Consider the following 19,178-nt stretch of genomic DNA (forward strand, 5'->3'; position numbering starts at 1 on the left):
TGACATAATTATGATCACACCGCAATGCTAATTATGCTCCTTGATAATTAGAGGTTCAATAGTAATGGGCAGTACGCCAAGAGAAGTAGACCGTTTATTCATCAACATCTACTTACTAATCATCCACCTTGAGATATCTATCCAGAACATCTCTCCGGTATTAAGTTGTGAGCCCCACCCAAAGTGTAAACTCAAAGCAACGGACAACTGCATTAATGAACTATGCGTAAGGTAAACAATCCTTGCAACCATAGTCACAAGCACTGTTGTTTTCTCCCTGGTGGCAACAAGCACATCCCCTAGTCTCATGTTTCTATCACTCAATCTAGACATCGAGGGGCCCGAACCCATAATCATGCATAACGCTCCCTCTTGGAGTTACGATCTACTACTTGGCCAAAGCAATAAAAAGCAACAGAGAACATGCAAGAATCACTAACGAACATAATATAAAAGGATAATCAAATATATAACTCATAACAATCTTAACATAATCTCATAGTCCATCGGATCACAACAAACCGAGCATAGCAAAAGCAAGAGAATTACATAGATGCCTTGATCATGTAGGGCAACTCACAAGGACTAACCATTGAAGCACAAGATTGCAGAGAAGACATCACATAGCTACTGGTCATGGACTCATGGTCCAAGGAGGACTACTCATGGCACGTCCGGGAAGCGTCCATGGCGATGGAGAAGATCACGTAGGTCATTCCTCCCTTCGACAGGGTGCCGGGAAGAGGTCTCGTGACGCTCCCAATCTTGGAAGTGCTGCTGCGGCAGAACGATGGAGAAATTTGCGATTTCAGAAAGTCTACGAGGGTTTCCTCACGGATCTCTAAATATAGGCAAAAGGAGGGCACCGGAGGAGGTGGGGCCCACCCAGGCGACCTCCTCGCGTGGCCTAGGGCCTGGCCGCGCCAGCAGGCCGTCTGGGAGGCCCCTGACCCCCCTCTAGCCCTCCTTCAGTTATCCCGAAGCTTCTGTTTCGCTGATTTTTTATATATTTTTCTCGATTTTTTCTAGCATCGGAAAATTGGGTAAAAGCCCCTGCAAAATAGGCATCAGTAGAGAGAAACTGGCACTGGGTGCACTGAGTTAGTAGGTTAGTCCAAATATGTGTAAAATGATATAAAAGTGTAGCAAAACATATAACATTGTCACCCAAAAGATCATGGAACATGCAAAAATTATAAATAGGTTTGGGACGTATGTGTTAGAGTTATAATATAAGTCAGATATCCTTTTGTATTTATCCCAATATATAAGGGGTTTCCTGCATGTAGTCCATCACCTGTACATGTATATATACCGGCCTAAGGCCTCATGGGAATACAAGTTGCTTATTCCTAACATGGTATCACAGCCCTAGGTTCTTTTTCCGCACGCGCAACTCGTGCTCTTTCCGATCTCATCTCCCCCACCTCTCGTTCTGCTCGCCTCGTCTCGCTGTGGAGGAGTTCCACTCGCCTCGTCTCGCTGTGGAGGAGTTCCACCCGGTTCTGCTTCTTCCAGATCGATAGGGCTCTGCCCCAGCCGCCGGATTGAGGTAGTTACAGGCCCGTCAGCCACCGCACCAATCCCATTCCAATCCCGGGTTCGTGGTCGCCGCATCGCTCCAGATCGATCTCCCATCGCCAGGCCGTGCTCCTGCTCTCCCAGATCGACAGGGCCCTTCCCCAGCCGCCGGATCAAGGCAGTTGCAGCGCCCGTCAGCCGCTGCACCAATCCCGTTCCAATCCCGAGATCCACAGAAGCGCCCGCCAACGCTATTCTACTTGCAGCGCCCGCGAGCGCTATTTTATTCACCAGCCGCCGCTCCAATCCTCTGATTCAGTTGCAGCGCTGCTCTCAATTGGATCCGGCTCGGCTTGCTACTGCTGATTCTCAAAAAAAATGTCTGCTACATCCGGCTACGTTGCTGTTCCTCGTTGTCTGGTGATCTTTGATGGCACTAACTACACTGAGTTCATTGGCTTCATGCACATTCACATGCGTGGCATCCGCCTATGGGGTTTTCTTTGTGGCGAGGTCTGTTGTCCGCCATGTCCGGTTCCCCCCGTGGCTCCCAGTCCGCCGACCCCACCGGCTCTTCCTGCAGATGCTTCTCAGGCCACAAAGGATGCGGCTAAGATTGCTGATGAGGCCGATATACGTGCTTATGATGAGAAGGCTTTGGCTTATGACTTGGCTCTTCAGACGTATCATGGTGCTCTATCTGCTTACACCCAATGGCTTGAGATGCTCGTGCTGCAGCTGTTCTCACTGCTAGCATTCTGCCTCAGTTTGCCTCTGAGTTTCTGGGCCTTCCTACTATGTTTGAGATGTGGACTCGCCTTCGTCAGCGCTATGAGCCCTCGGGTGATGCCTTATACCTCTCTATGGTTCGTCAGGAGCATGCTCTTTAGCAGGGTGACTTTACTGTTGATGACTTCTATGCACAGAGTTCTGCTATCTGGCGCCAGCTTGATTCTCTCCGCAGTGCTGGTTGTCGTACTTACCCCTGTTGCCAGGCTGTCCAGGCCGATTTGAAGTTCCATCGCGTCTACGAGTTCCTGTCTCGGCTTCGTAAGGAGTTTGAGCCCCAGCGTGCTCAGTTGTTTGCTCGTGGCCGTATCTCTCTCATGGAGGCGCTTTCTGAGATTCGTGCTGAGGAGACTAGTTTACGTGGTGCTGGTTTGCTAGAGGATCCTTCGGTGCTCGCTGCTCGGGCTACTTCTAAGCCATCTGCTGCACCGACCCCTTCTCGCTCGAGTGCTTCGTCGCTCTTGCCCACACCTTCTGGAGGCTCAGGTCGCCCCCGTCCACATTGTGGCTACTGCAACAATGATGGTCATATTGAGTCCAACTGCTACACGAAGAAGAAACACTTGCGCAAGGCACACTCATCATCTACAGAGACCTCATCATCTACCTCGACAGCTTCAGCCATTGCTTTGACTGAGAAGGATATTCTGAGACTTAAGCGTCTTCTCGCTGCTTCGGGTTCTTCCTCGACGGGTACTGCTGGTTCTGTGACTGAGGCTTCCCGCACTGAGCAACCACCTTCTACACAGTCAGGTACATCCCCATGGGTTCTGGACTCTAGAGCTTCCTTACATATGACTTCTAATTCTTCCACTCTGTCCTCTCTTTGATCACTTGATTCTCCTGTTCATGTCCTCACCACTAATGGTACTCCCCTTCCTGTCGTTAGTAGAGGCACTCTTACCACTCCTTCTTATTCTGTTCCTGATGTTGCTCATGTTCCCCGACTCACCATGAATTTGTTTTCCGCTGGTCAACTTGCTGATTCTGGTTGTCGTGTCATCCTTGACCTTGACTCTTGTTCTGTCCAGGACCGTCGCACGCACACTCTGGTTGGGGCTGCTCCTCGCCGTCGTGATCCTGAGGGTCTTTGGGAGCTGGAATGGCTTCATGTTCCTTCCGTTGCACACTCTATCGCTAGTTCTTCCGCTTTGGTCGCCTCAGCTACTGGTTCCTTCCAGCAGTGGCATCATCGACTTGGTTATCTGTGTGGTTCTCGTTTGTCGTCGTTAGTTCATCGAGGTCTTCTGGGGTCTGTCTCAGGAGATGCCTCTTTAGAGTGTCAGGGTTGTCGTCTTGGCAAGCAGATTCAGTTACCATATCCACATAGTGAGTCAGTGTCTAAGCGTCCTTTTGATTTAGTTCATTCCGATGTATGGGGTCCGGCTCCCTTCGCTTTGAAAGGGGGTCATAAATACTATATTATTTTCATAGATGACTTCTCTCGTTACACATGGCTTTATTTCATGACTTCTCGTAGTGAGGTGTTGTCCATTTATAAGCATTTTGCTGCCATGGTTTATACTCAGTTCTCTTCTCCCATTCGTGTGTTCCGTGCTGACTCCGCTGGCGAGTATATCTCTAAGATGTTGCGTGGTGTTCTTGCTGAGCAAGGGACTCTCTCTCAATTCTCTTGTCCTGGTGCTCACGCTCAGAATGGCGTGGCTGAGCGCAAGCATCGTCATCTTCTCGAGACGGCTCGTGCATTGATGATTGCTGCCTCTCTCCCGCCTCATTTTTGGGCTGAGGCCGTCTCCACCTCCACCTATCTCATCAATTTCCAGCCTTCCGCTGCTCTACAGGGTGGTGTTCCTTTCGAGCGTCTTTTTGATCGTTCTCCCGATTATTCAATGCTTCGCTTGTTTGGTTGTGTTTGCTATGTTCTTCTTGCCCCCCGCGAACGCACCAAACTGGCTGCTCAGTCTGTTGAGTGTGTCTTCTTAGGCTATAGTGATGAGCATATGGGCTATCGTTGTTGGGATCCTATCGGTTGTCGGATGCGTATCTCTCGGGATGTGACTTTTGATGAGTCTCGTCCCTTCTACCCACGCCCATCTTCCTCGACTTTTTCAGTGGAGGATATCTCTTTCCTCACTTTTCCTGACACACCTATCACACCCGTCGAGCCTTTGCCTATTCGTTCCGCTCCCTCTGCTTCTCCACTCCGCTCGATTTGTCACCACCATCTTCCATGGTCCCCTTGTCTAGCGTGTCACCGGATTCTACACCTTCATCTCCGCTGACTTCTTCGTCGCCACTCCCCGATTCTATTTTGGCGATTCCTCCTTCCATTGTTCCATCTTTTCCTCAGTGTTACACTCGTCGTTCACGTTCTATGGATGCCTCTGTGGATGTGTCGTCATCCTCGTCTCAGCCTACTTATGGCTTACGTTCTCGTCCTCGTCCGCCTGTTGATCGCTTTGGATTTTCCACTGCTGGAGCTGCTGTTCTTGAGCCGACTACTTATCATTAGGCTGTTCTTCATCCTCAATGGCAGTTTGCGATGGCTGAGGAGATTGCTGCTCTTGAACGCACTGGTACGTGGGATCTTGTTTCCCTTCCTCCCGGAGTCCGTCCCATCACTTGTAAGTGGGTCTATAAGGTTAAGACTCGCTCCAATGGTTCTCTTGAGCGTCACAAAGCTCGTCTTGTGGCTCGTGGTTTTCAGTAGGAGCATGGTCGTGATTATGACGAGACTTTTGCTCCTGTGGCTCATATGACCACTGTTCGTACACTTCTTGCCGTGTCTCCTACACGCCACTGGTCTATCTCTCAGCTTGATGTTAAGAATGCTTTTCTTAATGGTGAGCTGCGTGAGGAGGTGTACATGCAGCCTCCACCAGGGTATTCTGTTCCCGATGGCATGGTATGTCGTCTTCGTCGCTCTCTATTTGGCCTTAAGCAAGCCCCCCGCGCCTGGTTTGAGCGTTTTGCCTCTATGGTGGCTGTCGCTGGTTTCTCACCCAGTGTTCATGATCCAGCATTGTTTATTCACCTTTCTCCTCGTGGTCGGCCTCTTCTTCTTCTCTATGTTGATGAAATGGTCATCACTGGGGATGACCCCGAGTATATTGCCTTTTTCAAGGCCCGTCTTAGTCAGCAGCTCCTTATGTATGATCTTGGACCTCTTCGCTACTTTCTTGGGATTGAAGTCTCTTCTACCTCTGTTGTCTTCTTTATATCCCAGGAAAAGTATATCCAGGATCTTCTTGCTCGTGCTTCTCTTACTGATGAGCGCATTGTTGAGACTCCCATGGAGCTCAATGTTCACCTCTCTGCTACTGATGGTGATCCCTTGCCCGACCCGACGCGTTATCGTCATCTTGTTGGCAGTCTTGTTTATCTAGCTGTCACTCGTCCGAATATCTCTTACCCGGTTCATATTCTGAGTCAATTTGTCTCTACTCCCACATCGGCTCACTATAGTCATCTCCTCTGTGTTCTCCGATATCTTCGGGGCACGATCTCTCACCGTCTATTCTTTCCTCGCTCCAGTTCTTTATAGCTTCAGGCCTATTCGGATGCTACGTGGGCTAGTGATCCTTCAGATCGCCGTTCACTTTCTGCTTACTGTGTTTTCCTTGGTGGTTCTCTTATTGCCTAGAAGACGAAGAAACAGATTGCAGTTTCCCATTCGAGTGCAGAGGCTGAGTTGCGAGCGATGGCTCTTTTGACGGCAGAGGTGACTTGGTTACGGTGGTTACTTCAGGATTTTGGTGTTTCTGTCACTACACCGACTCTGCTCTTATCTTACAGTACAGGTGCTATTAGAATTGCACGCAATACTGTGAAGCATGAGCTCACCAAGCATATTGGTATTGATGCTTTCTATGTGCGCGCTGCTGTGCAGGATCAGGTTGTTGCTCTTCAGTATGTGCCTTCCGAGTTACAGTTGGCGGATTTCCTGACGAAGGCCCAGACTAGAGCACAACATGGCTTTTATCTCTCCAAACTCACTGTTGTTCATCCACCATGAGTTTGAGGGGGGGGGGGGTGTTAGAGTTATAATATAAGTCATGTACCCTTTTTTATTTATCCCAATATATCAGGGGTTTCCTGCATATAGTCCATCACCTGTACATGTATATATACCGGCCTATGGCCTCATGGGAATACAAGTTGCTTATTCCTAACAGTATCAACATCCCCAAGCTTAATTTCTGCTCGTCCTCGAGTAGATAAATGATAACACAATAATTTCTATGGTGACATGCTAATACACATATAAGAACTTCAAAGTAAAGCAAGTAAGATATGCAATTCAAGTCAAGACAATAACAAGCAAGAGTCTATATCTAGTATTGAATTTAGCAAAGTAAGAACATAAAGGTGCAAGAGCTCTCGCTGTCCGTGACTCGAATGTCTCCAAATGGTGTTTGCATGCAAGAAGTGGGAGATGGGTTCAGAGATAAAATATTTTTTTAATTGAGAACTGTAGCGACCCGACTCAAAACGAGTCAAGCCTCTGTGTATCTGTGCCATCCCTGGATCAGTATGCTGGCACACACAGTACATCAATGTATATATCAAAGTGCAATCACATGTAAATAGCGTAAAACTAATATATACCTTAAATATCTCAGCGGAAGCGGTCAAGGGAGTGGAGTCCCAATAAACACCAACGGCAAGTTGAGTTTAGACCGTAACCCTGGATCGTACTCTTACTCGTCGAAGAAAAATATCTGCAACATAAGACGTTGCAGCCGTGTAGGTCAGCATATTGAATATGCCGGCAAGTCACATAAGAAAGGGGTAAAATAATGATCAACTATCTCTACATGCATATTTGGTCGGTGGAGCTAAGTTTTGCATAAAGCCAGTTTTATCCTGCAACAAGAGGGGTTGAAAGCAAAATGTTACTACAATGTTTGTTGTTAACGAGATGGTTCCGCCAACCAGCTCTCGTACCCGAGTTGTCAATAATTCCCACATCAAATATATTGAATGGTGTTGAGAAATCCAGATAACTTCAGTTCCTTTGGCTCAAGTTGTCCATTACCGTGGACATGGCTAATCGATTAGGTTTGAATACTCTGCAGAGTTTTGCACACGTTCCCCACAAGATTTGATCGCCTTCGGGTTTGTCCTCGCACTTCAGGGTGTTTGAAGACCGGATGATCAAAACATGGTCTTTCAACGGGTCCCTCTGAATCCCTGTCGGTGCCCATCCATTCCTACCGTTCGTCTACATCTGCTAGCACCGCCTGTCCAGAGTCGCCGCGTTGTCCAACCAAGCCAGAGCCCATAATGACTTGTGGCTGTGCAGGTAAGCCTTGGGTCTTGAAAATATCCGTCCGTCTCTTTGAGCCTGTGTGAAGCTTTCCGCAGGATGACATGGCGTCTCCAGCATCCCGGGCATCCACTGGGTTTTCCAGGGAGCCGGTCAACCGTCCTTCACCCAGTGTTGCATTGCGTCCGAGGTCTTGAAAATCTTGTCTTAACCGGTCTTGATTATTAAATCAACGTCGCATCACTCGTGTTATGCACTCAATCGAATTCCCGTCTACTCAAGCATAGCAATATGAAATTTTTCGTCCCGGGGCCAAGTATCGGGGTTGTTGTGTGCCTACCACATGATACTACAATCTATACTAAAATTTCCAAGTACCTAAGCAACATGCAATTGGGCATAGGATGGTAGAACTACGATGCATAAAACATAGGTGATAGTATGATCAAAGTGACTTGCCTGTGATGTTGACGAAGAGGAATTTCGCGAGAAAATAACTTGACAGACTACTCGTCACTCTCTGATGAAATCTATATAGCAATCATATCATTCACATAAGCACTCATACTAGCAATCATTCTAGTAATCAAACAAAAGAGAGAAAGCGAATGAGAAACCGAAAGAAACTTCAAATAGAACTAAAGAGTCTTCTACTATGACAAACACTAAATTGTTCTGTCTAACAGAAAATATTAATAAAGAACTAATATATAAATCCTAACTAAGATAAAATAAAGTGTTTTTCACAAAACCTTTGAAAGTATTCCCAAACGGGATTTGAAACAACGGTGAAAACAATTGCACGTTACTACGGAGCTAGAATTGTTTTCATAAAAACAAATAAAACTAAAATAAGAACTTGTTGCAAAACTACTCTTAACTAACATAACCAAAACAATAATAATGTTTCTGAAATAATAAACAAAATATTTTAAAACAAAAGTATAAAACGAATTAGCCGAAATCCTAAAAACGGTGAAAAAGAAATTGTTTCACATGAAACAGTGAGCTAAAATACTCAAACAAATCTGAAATTTTTACCATTGATATATAAGATCACTAGTGATCAGTACCAAAAGGAATCAAATTAAAATCTATTTTTAAACTCCTGGAATAGGCAAAACAAGGTCTAAACTAAATCTGCTCTAACTTATATTTAAAAATTTCAAACATAGACAAATTATATGTTTTTAGAAACTACAGGAAATTTGTGAGCTACTGGAGAAAGAATCACTATCATTGGACTTCGGGATCAAAAGCAAATTGAAACGCTCTCTGTTTTGGAATTAAAACAGAAAAAGGAAAAAAAAACTGATTCGTGGACAGGGGTCCATGTGGCATCTTCTGATTGGCTAAGGGGTGTTTGTTGCAAAGTTTTGAGCAAACGGCCGAGGCTAACAAACTTGCTGGTTAAAAGATAAGTGGAACTAAAAACCGCTGGTTTTTCTAATCTAACCGAACAGTTATCCTAGGATCTAATCTAACCATCTAAATAGGATCTAAGGGCTACAAAACAAAAGAAAAAAAAACAGAGAAGAGGAGGGAGTTACCTTCGGCTGGGGCTGTTCTTCCTCGTTGGCTACTGGCCGAGGTGGAGGGGGGGGGCTCCGGTGGGGTGGGGAGGGGCCGGCGGGAGTGGGGAAGGGGGGGGGGCGGTGGGGCTCCTAGGGGAGGGAGGTGAGGTGGAGGGGGGGGCGAAAGGGAGGAGGGAGTCTGCAGGGGGCCGACGTGGGAAGAGCTGCTGCCTCCTGGTTGCTGGTCCCAGGGGAGGAACCGAAGGGTGGAGGGGGCTCTCCTGGGAGGGGAGGGAGGCCGAAGTGGAGGGGGCTGAAGGTGGGGACTCCAGGGAGGGGAGGGCCGAAGGTGGAGGTGGAGGAGGTGCAGGGGTGGCGAGGTGGAGGTGTTCTCTGTTGTTCTCTGGTGACAACTCCGGCGAGGTGGGGCACGAGTTAGAGGCGAGGAGAGGAGGTTTTCTCGGGAAAAATGGAGAGAGGGGGCGGTGGGATTTTATCGGCGGTCTCGGATGGCGCCCGGAAGGAAGGAGGAGGGAGATTGGGAAGGAGGGGATTCTCTGTCTCCATGGATGGAAGTTTTTCCTGTCACGTGAAGAAGAGAGGAGGAAGAAGAAGATCTCCTCGGCCAAATTTGGAAAATGTCTTAAATGGGCGAGCTCCTATTCTTAATAAAAGTGATCTCCTTCCTATTTTCAAAACTAGGAAACTAAAACGTTAAAAAGGAAAGCAAATCAATTTGGAATAAAGAGTTTTTATATACTAAAATTATCAGAAAAAAATATAAATGATGGGCATTTTTCCACGGTAAAAATAAAAACTTCAGAAAAAAATATTTTCACAAAAATCCCTAAAAGCATTATTTCTTTTTGCAAATAATTTTCAAATGATCCTCTAAGTTTGAGGGTGCAAATAACATTCAAAATTGCCCGGGTATTTGAGGGTCATGTTCCTCCGCTCTTTAAAATGTATTCCCCGGCATTTCTTGCACGAAGAAAACGAATGGAAATGCAAAAGAATTCAAATGCAAACATCTCGTTCAAATTATTCATAGTTGAAGAAGTCATGTCATCTTCTCTCGTTGCTTTTAAAAGCTTGAATTTGAATTTACCAGAGAAGGAGAAAGTCATTTTATTCCCTCTCTTTCAAAAGTTTCGAAAAGTTTCAAATTTCACACAAGTTTCAATCACTCAGCAAACAAACAAACAATCAATCTAATAATTATATTAACATTCCAAAAATTTATAATTTTGGGATGTTACAAGAACTCAATCTACTAAACCTCACACTTAGTCTTCTTCGGAATCTTATTTTGACTCATCCCCAGACCACTTGTCAGGCACGAGTCAAAATGATCATCTCCCTTTCGATTTTGAGCACTTATGCAATGGATATGCGTGAGCAAGATATGTTGGCACTTAGGATGGCAAATAGAATGATGATGGGGAAGGAAGACAAAAACTGTGTGAAAGGCTCACATCAATGAGGACAACCATAGGCGAGAGAAAGCCAAATGATAGATATGATGTGAGGAGTAGAGATTGCCATGTAACGGATGCACATATGAGCTAAGGTAAGCTCTCCAATGGAACTAGTGGGGGTGCATCCAACTTGTTTGCTCATTAAGACCTAGAGCTCATTTGAGGAGGCTCATCATTGGAATATGCAAACCAAGTTCTATAGTGTAAGGTCCCCACATAGTTATGCATGAATGGTAATCTCTATGTAGTACCAATATAGTAATGGAGTAAGACTGTGGATCTTTCAAAGGAATAGTAGTGTTGCCCCTTTCTCTCATTTTTTCTTTTTTCTTTTTATTTTTGTGGCCTCTTTGACTCTTTCTTTTTATCTCTCATTTGTCCGCTTTGGGATCTTTTGTTTTGTCCACTTTGGGATCTTTTCCTCACTTAAGGGCAACACTCTATGTTTTACATGAATGGAAAGAAAAATCATCACACTTTATAAGAAGTACTCAACATAAAGACACGTGAAAACTATCATGATGTATGCAAATGTATGCCTTTGCCAGTGTAGCAGGATATGCAATGATACTAGCGCGTCATGTAGCAGTAATGAGGGCAAGGCCCAACTAGCATGCGGCTCTATGATCAAGCAAAATCATGTATTACATGAAGATCAAGTCATGAGATGGTGGATGTTGCATGGCAATGTATCTCAGAAAGGCTATGGAAATGCCTTAATAGGTAGGTATGGTGGCTGTTTTGAGGAAAGATATAATGAGGCTTATGTATGAGAGAGCATATCATGTCATGGGTTTGGATGCACCAACGGAGTTTGCACTAACTCTCAATGTGATAAAGGGCAATGCATGGTACCTAAGAGGCTAGCAAAATATGGATGGTGGAAGTGCCAACAATCGAATACTCACATTAGTCTGAAGAACTCATACACTTATTATCAGTAACTCTATATCTAGTTAGGAAATTCACAAAGAGACAAGTACCCCGAGGAGGAATGTTTGGGGGTTTGGTTATCCTTGCGCATCCTCGACTTATGGTAACGTGAGGGTACTCTATATATTCCAACCCCTCCAGAGGTTAGCGATCAGTTTAGTAGCTAGAGTTCTCAACTAATTTTTAGTTTTTAAAAGACACACGGATTTCCCACAATACGACACCTATCACTAATAGGCTCAAGCTCTTGGCACCAATAGTCCAAACATTACTCAAATCAATACCTCAAAACTATTGCAAGTTACTACTATACTTAAATAGCAATCTCAGTTACCTACTTATGCAAGACACACAACTCAGTGCAACAAGCCAACTCTCTAAACAAGATAAGCATGATAACTCAAGAGAGTTCCAAAATCAAGCTAAATAATAGCTCTTAAAAAGATAAGCATGAAAACTAAGAGCTAAGCATGACATTGGCTATGAAAAGAGGAAGAACACACAAAAGGGATAAGCATGAAAAGCCATGTTGTGTTCTAGAGTGGAATGGAGCGTGTCTCTATCCCAAACAAGGTAGGCTAGGTTCCGACTTGTTATGACCAGCAAACAAAACTAAAACAAACTAAAAAGTAAATAGCGGGATGGTCCAAGTATAGTACATATCATATGAAGTGATAAAAATATAGCATGGAGATGGACGAACTGATGATTGTTGATAGAGAAGGGGGTGCACGGGGGCATCCCCATGCTTAGATGCTCGAGTCTCCTTGAATATTTCTTGGGATGCATGGGGGCATCCCCAAGCTTGAGCGTTTGACACTCCTTTATCTTCTTTCATCATCTCTTCCGTCGCATACTTGAAAACTCCCTTCATACAAAACTCATCATAACCTGATTAGAGTGGTTAGTTCCCTTAATAAAATAATTCAATATCTGCTGGAAATAAAGATTTTCATGAAAATATACTGCTTCTTATGAATTCGAAAGGGTTTTCACAAATAAAAAGCAAGCTTAGGATTCGCAAAACAATGAAAACACAAAACATGGCAGAAACTGCGAAAAACAGAACAACGGGTAGTAAATAATTTATTCGGGGTACTTCTGGAACTCAAATGGAAACACTCAGAACATATGCCACAAAGAAAATTATATAGAGCATGCTTTCAGAAAAAATTCGTATAAAAAGATGATCTGGTGATTTTTGGCGAATTGTTCCGTCAAGCAGACAAAATCTGTTTCTGGACAACATGTCACAATTTTTGAACTTCCTTGCAATCTAAGGCTATAACTTGGCACAAAGCTTAAAAATAAATATAAAATGATGTTGCTATAGTAGTAACACACACCAATACCACTAAAACAGAAAGTAAAAACAAACTGGGTTGCCTCCCAACAAGCGCTTTCTTTTATGCCTTTGAGCTAGGCACAATGCAAGAAGATCAAGTGTTATCAACTCCAAAAGAATAACTTGCCGTGTAACTGACTCATAAGGTAACTTAATCTTCTTTCTAGGGAAGTGTTCCATTCCCTTTTTAAGAGGAAATTGGAATTGAATAATTCCCTCTTTCATGTCAATGATAGCACGAACGGTGCAGAGAAAAGGACGTCCCAAAATAATTGGACATGAAGGATCACATTCAATGTCCATAATAAGAAAATCAACGGGCACATAATTATCATTGACAATAATAATCCCATCATCAATTCTCCCTAAAGGTTTCTTTATGGAAGATTCAACGAGACGGACACCAAAAGAACATGGATCATAAGGTTTCCAATCAAGCATATCATACATTCTTTTGGGCATAACGGAGGCACTAGCTCCAACATCACACAAAGCAAAACAAGAGATATTATTCGATTTTATTTTGACCATAGGATCCCAACCATCTTCTGTCTTCCTAGGAATAGAAGTATCTAGCTTGAGCTTATCCTCTCTAGCTTTGATAAGAGCATTGGTAATATGCTCGGTGAAGGCAATATTAAGTGTACTAGTGTGGGGGTCTTTAGCCATTCTTTACAAAAAGATGATAACTTAGGAGATACTACAATTGTCAAAATCAGTAGTGTTGCTATTAAGTAAAATTGTAGTGTCATCCTCTAAGTTTGATTTTCTCTCTATTATAAGAGTTTGGATGTCTTCCCAAGTTTGGGGACGGTTAGGAGCAACTTGAAACCAAAGATATAGTCACATGGTTTACTTGTAAAAAGACCCTTAGTGGTAACTGGAGATTTAGAGGAGAAGGTGTAATCATTGTTGTTGTGACTAGTGGAGTCACCCACATGGTGTTCTCAGTTGAACCCATAGAAGCGGCAACAAACAATAACAAATCAACTATTTTTTGTGGTTTTTGGTATAGGACTCTGTAGCAAAAACTAGAAAGCAAACTAACAAGACTAAAAACCAAAGGTAAGAGATAGCGTGCAACTCCCCTACCTTGAAGAGTGGAGTCCCGGGCAACAGCGCCAGCAATTCGCTTGATGACAAGATGATGTATATACTTATCGCCCCTCGTTGGATACCCCAAGTGGAAGGTGGAGATGTAGTCAGCAGCAAATTTCCCTCACACGGAGACTGTAAGGTTTATTGAACCAGTAGGACTCCTAGGCTCAACAAGTAGGTGTCTTCCACCCTGGCGCTAGCAAAAGACGTGGACCTGCACACACAACAAATAACTTTGCTCCCAACGAGTACAGACAGGTTGTCAATCTCTCCGGCCTTGTAGTTTGCAAAGGATCAAAACACAAGCGGGAAGGTAATAGTGATTGCAACGGAAAAGTAAATGAAAGCGGTAAATGATGGAGGTGTAAACAATGATGGTGATATGGACCGGAGTCACATAATGTTAACTAGTGATGTCTCTCTCCCAAAAGACGATAAACAACTATGCTAGGGTAAACAAATCACAGTTGGGCAATTGACAGAATTATGATCGCACCGCAATGCTAATTATGCTCCTTGATAGTTAGAGGTTCAATTGTAATGGGCAGTACGTCAAGACAAGTAGACCGTTTATTCATCAACATCTACTTACTAATCATCCACCTTGAGATATCTATCTAGAACATCTCTCCGATATTAAGTTGCGAGACCCACCCAAAGTGTAAACTCAAAGCAACGGAAAACTGCATTAACGAACTATGCGTAAGGTAAACAATCTTTGCAACCGTGGTCACAAGCACCGTTGTTTTCTCCCTGGTGGCAACAAGCACATTCCCTAGTCTCATGTTTCTGTCACTCAAGCTAGACATCGAGGGGCTCGAACCCACAATCATGCATAATGCTCCCTCTTGGAGTTACGATCTACTACTTGGCCAAAGCAATAAAAACAACGAAGAACATGGAAGAATCACTAAGGAACATAATATAAAAGGATAATCAAATGTATAACTCATAACAATCTAAACATAATCTTATAATCCATCTGATCCCAACAAACGGAGCAGAGCAAAATCAAGATAATTACATAGATGCCTTGATCATGTAGGGCAGCTCACAAGGACTAACCATTGAAGCACAAGATTGGAGAGAAGACATCACATAGCTACTGGTCATGGACTCATGGTCCAAGGAGGACTACTCACAGCACGTCCGGGAAGCGTCCATCGCGATGGAGACGATCCCGGAGGTCGATCCTCACTCTGACAGGGTGCCGGGAAGACGTCTCGTGACGCTCCCGATCTTGGAAGCGTTGTGGTGGCGGAACGATGGATAAATTCATGATTCCGGAAAGTCTGTGAGGGTTTCCTCAAGGATTTCTAAATATATGCCACAGGAGGGCACCGGAGGAGGTGGGACCCACCCAGGCGACCTCCTGGCGCGGCTTAGGGCCCGACTGCGCCAGCAGGTTGCCTGGCCCCCCTCTCGCCCTCCTTCGGTGATCCCCAAGCTTCTGTTTCGCTGATTTTTTATATATTTTTTTCTAGATTTTCCGGGCTTCGGAAAATTGGGTAAAAGCCCCTGCAAAATATACATCAGCAGACAGAAATTGGCTCTGGGTGCACTGAGTTAGTAGGTTAGTCCAAATATGTGTAAAATGATATAAAAGTGTAGCAAAACATATAACATTGTCACCCAAAAGATCTTGGAACAAGCAGAAATTATACATACGTTTGGGACGTATCAGTTTGTAGCATGGGCATTATTTATTAAAACAAATGGAGAGAAAGTGGCTATTTCCTTAGTGAGTTTTACTTGGACTTGAGCATGAGACTCTTTTAAAGAGACATGATCACTCTTCAAGGCCTTGTGAGACTTTTCAAGTGTTGCACGCTCTTCCTTGAGTCTAACATGGTCAAGCCCAAGTGCAACCTTTTTGGATTGAAGCGCACTAGTAAGGACAAGAGCATGAACACGATCTTTCTTAAACTTAGCAAGGTCATTGTTGTGTGACTCCTTAAGAGTCAGACGAAACCCTTGCTCTTCTTCAAGAGCAATAGAAAGATCCGCAATCTCGTCGGCATAGTCACGACTTTGTCCTTGTAATGTGGAGATAGTTTCTCCATGAGATTCAATGAGGTCATTAGCCTCTCCTAGTTGTTCCAAGAGGGCAACACAATGCTTCTTGGATTTACCATGAATTTATCAAAGGAGTTTTCCTCATCCTCTACCTCTTCCTTTTCGTCACCACTAAGAGAGGTAGTGGAAATGGTAGTATTGATGTTAGAAGTTTTAATGTTGGATGCCTTGTCCATAAGGCACTTGGTGATGTAGTTCTCGTTGGGGGCGTGGAATAGGGACACCTTGCTTGGAGAAGAGGACGCAATGGCCACGGTGGCCATCCCCATCACTTCACCACTTGCATCATCGTCCTCATCCTCATTGGAGAGGTACTCCTCTTGAGCCACCAACACCTTTTGGGGCTTGTTCTTGAAGAAGTTGTTCTTGTTGGGGAAGGGCTTGGCCTTGTCTTTCTGAATGAGTTTACCACCATTGTCTTCGCTCTTCCCATAAGGACAATCAGCCACAAAGTGAATCACGTTGCCATAGTTGTAGCAAGTCCTCACATGTTGCTTGCCTTTGGGCCCATTTGAGTTGTTCTTGGAGAAATTTGGCTTTGAGTTTCTCTTGTTGCCCCAGGACTGTACTGATGCAAGAGCCATATGATCATGATAAGCATACTTTGTGTCTTCGGGGCACAATTCCACTTCTTCTTCCTCATCTTCCTCCAATTCAGCCTTGGCCTTCAAGGCAAGGCTGGGAGAGTCTTTTCTTGACCATTGAACATGACCAAGAGTATTGTCAGCGGTCTTGTTCAATATGTTCATGGAAATAAACTCATCCAACACATCGCTTGAAGACAAGGAGTGAAAGTCTGGCCTCTGAAGGATGACGGAGGACATGGATTTGTTGAAGGGCACAATAGCCTTGAGAAACTTGTGCTTGATCCAATTATCATCCACATCCTTGCTTCCATGATCTTGAGGATCTTCATCAGTAATCATAACAAATTCATCGGCCTCATCAAGTATCAGTTCATAGTTTGATCGTTTAATACTAGAACTTACCTTTTACCTGGAAATGATGTGCTCCCAACGATATTTGGCGCGAGTGAAGAGACACAAATGAGCAAGATCTTCAATAGGAACAACCACTTGAAGGATGAACATGGCTGAATGGTTGAGCTGATTGTCAACCTCTTCTATTGGAGTGAGGTTTCTTGGATCATGATGGTAGTAGCCTTGCTCGATGATTCTCCAAAGTTGTGTTGAGATGTGATTCAAATGAGCCTTTATACGAAAAACCCAGTTAGCAAAATCATTCTTAACAAGCTTAGGTGGATGACCGAGATTAATAATATGCGGTGGGTGCACCGGTCCTCCATAGACCATGGGAGGGGGAATCGAGGCAAATGCATTTGCCCCACTCGTTCCTTGAGGCAATTTATCTTTTTCACTACTAGCAATTTCCTTGTCGGAATTGCCCCCCATATCCGAAGTTGTGGGATTAGCCACAAACAATGGGTCGGCAGACGATTTGTAACTATTAAGGAAATCTTTAAGCATGCTCTTGACCCTGATTGTCACACATGATCTAAATGTTGACATGGCCTCATTTAGGTCCTCACGGGAGACCGAGTTTGCAACAGATGCCCCCGTCAACTCCCTCGGACTAACCCCATCGTCAACCATACTATTTGGGTGGTAAAACCCTTAATAAGGAGACGAGGCTCTTATACCAATTGAAAGGATCGATATGGTTGACTAGAGGCGGGGGAGGGGGGGGGTGAATAGGCAACTAAGAAATTTTAAACTTTTCTATAAACAAATTCGGTTTAGCAACAAATAGGTTGTCTAGAAAGGCAACTAAGTGAGCAAACTATAAGATGCTAACAACAACAATAATAAGAAAGAAGTAAATACAAGTAAAGGTAAGAAATAACCACAAGTGGAACCGATGAAGACGAGGATGTGTTTCTGAAGTTCCTTTCCTTTGAGGGGAAGTACGTCTCCAGTGGAGCGGTGTGGAGGCACAGTGCTCCCCAAGATGCTACTAAGGTCACCGTATTCTCCTGATGCTTTGACACAATGAGAGGTGTCGTGATTCCACTAAGTGGTGCCCTTGAAGGCGGCGACCGAACCTTTACAAACAAGGTTGGGGCAATCTCCACAACTTAATTGGAGGCTCCCAACAAGACCACGAAGCTTCACCACAATGGAATATGGCTTCGAGGTGACCTCAACCGTCTAGGGTGCTCAAACACCCAAGAGTAACAAGATCCACGAGGGATTAGTGGGGGGAATCAAATTTCTATTGGTGGAAGTGTAGATCAAGGCCCTCTCAATCAAACTCTAGAATATCAACAATTTTTGTTGCCTGGGGAGAGAGGTCGGGCTAAAATGGAGCTTGCAGAAAGAATGGATCTTTGGGGGCAAAAGGTAGGATTCTCACGGAAGAAGAACCCCTTTGTATAGTGGGGGAAGGAATCTGCCCATTACCCACCCCCTCTGCACGAGCTAGAGCGGTACTACCGATGATAAGAGGTAGTACCGCTCAGGGGGGCGGTACTACCACTCAAGCGGAGGGAGGCCGAGCGAGAGACAAGGCAGGGCAACTAGTACCACTCAGAGTAGTAGTAACAAGTGGTAGTACCGCCCAGTACTACCGCAAAGTCCAACCATAAAAGTTTTTGCACTTCCGAGCAGCTGTATAGACCAGCGGTACCAGCAGAGCACTACCGCTCTGAGCAGTACTACCGCCGGCCCAGGCGGTACTATCGGTGATAAGAGGTAGTACCGCTCCCGGGAGGGGTACTATTGCTTGGAAATTTCAGGGCGGGGTTTTGGCAAGGAAGAAAGCTCCATCGAAGCGAAAAAGAGGGTGAGAGGAAAGTGTACGTGTTGATTCCACCCAAACTTTTCCAAAGCGGATCCCCTCTTAATAGTACGGCTTTTCTTAAGACTCAAGTCTACCGACAACGAAGTGTAAGAGAGAAAACTGTCTTCACATCAAAACACCGAGGGGCAAGAATCGTCTTTGTGCAAATCGAGGAAGTACTTGAAAGGCTTATCGCACACGATAAGTCCACAAATGAATTGTCATCAATCACCAAAACTATTGGGGAATAAATATGCCCTTACAACACCCAATCGGCCTATACTAGTTGGCCAACCCATGAGCGACTCGATCAGCGACTCCCTCAGTCCCGACCCCGACACGAGTCACCCCTCTCACCGACCAGGTGACCACGCTCGCCGACGTCAGCCACCATC

Source organism: Hordeum vulgare, chromosome 2H (assembly GCF_904849725.1).
Source record: "Hordeum vulgare subsp. vulgare chromosome 2H, MorexV3_pseudomolecules_assembly, whole genome shotgun sequence".
Classification (NCBI taxonomy): Eukaryota; Viridiplantae; Streptophyta; class Magnoliopsida; order Poales; family Poaceae; genus Hordeum; species Hordeum vulgare.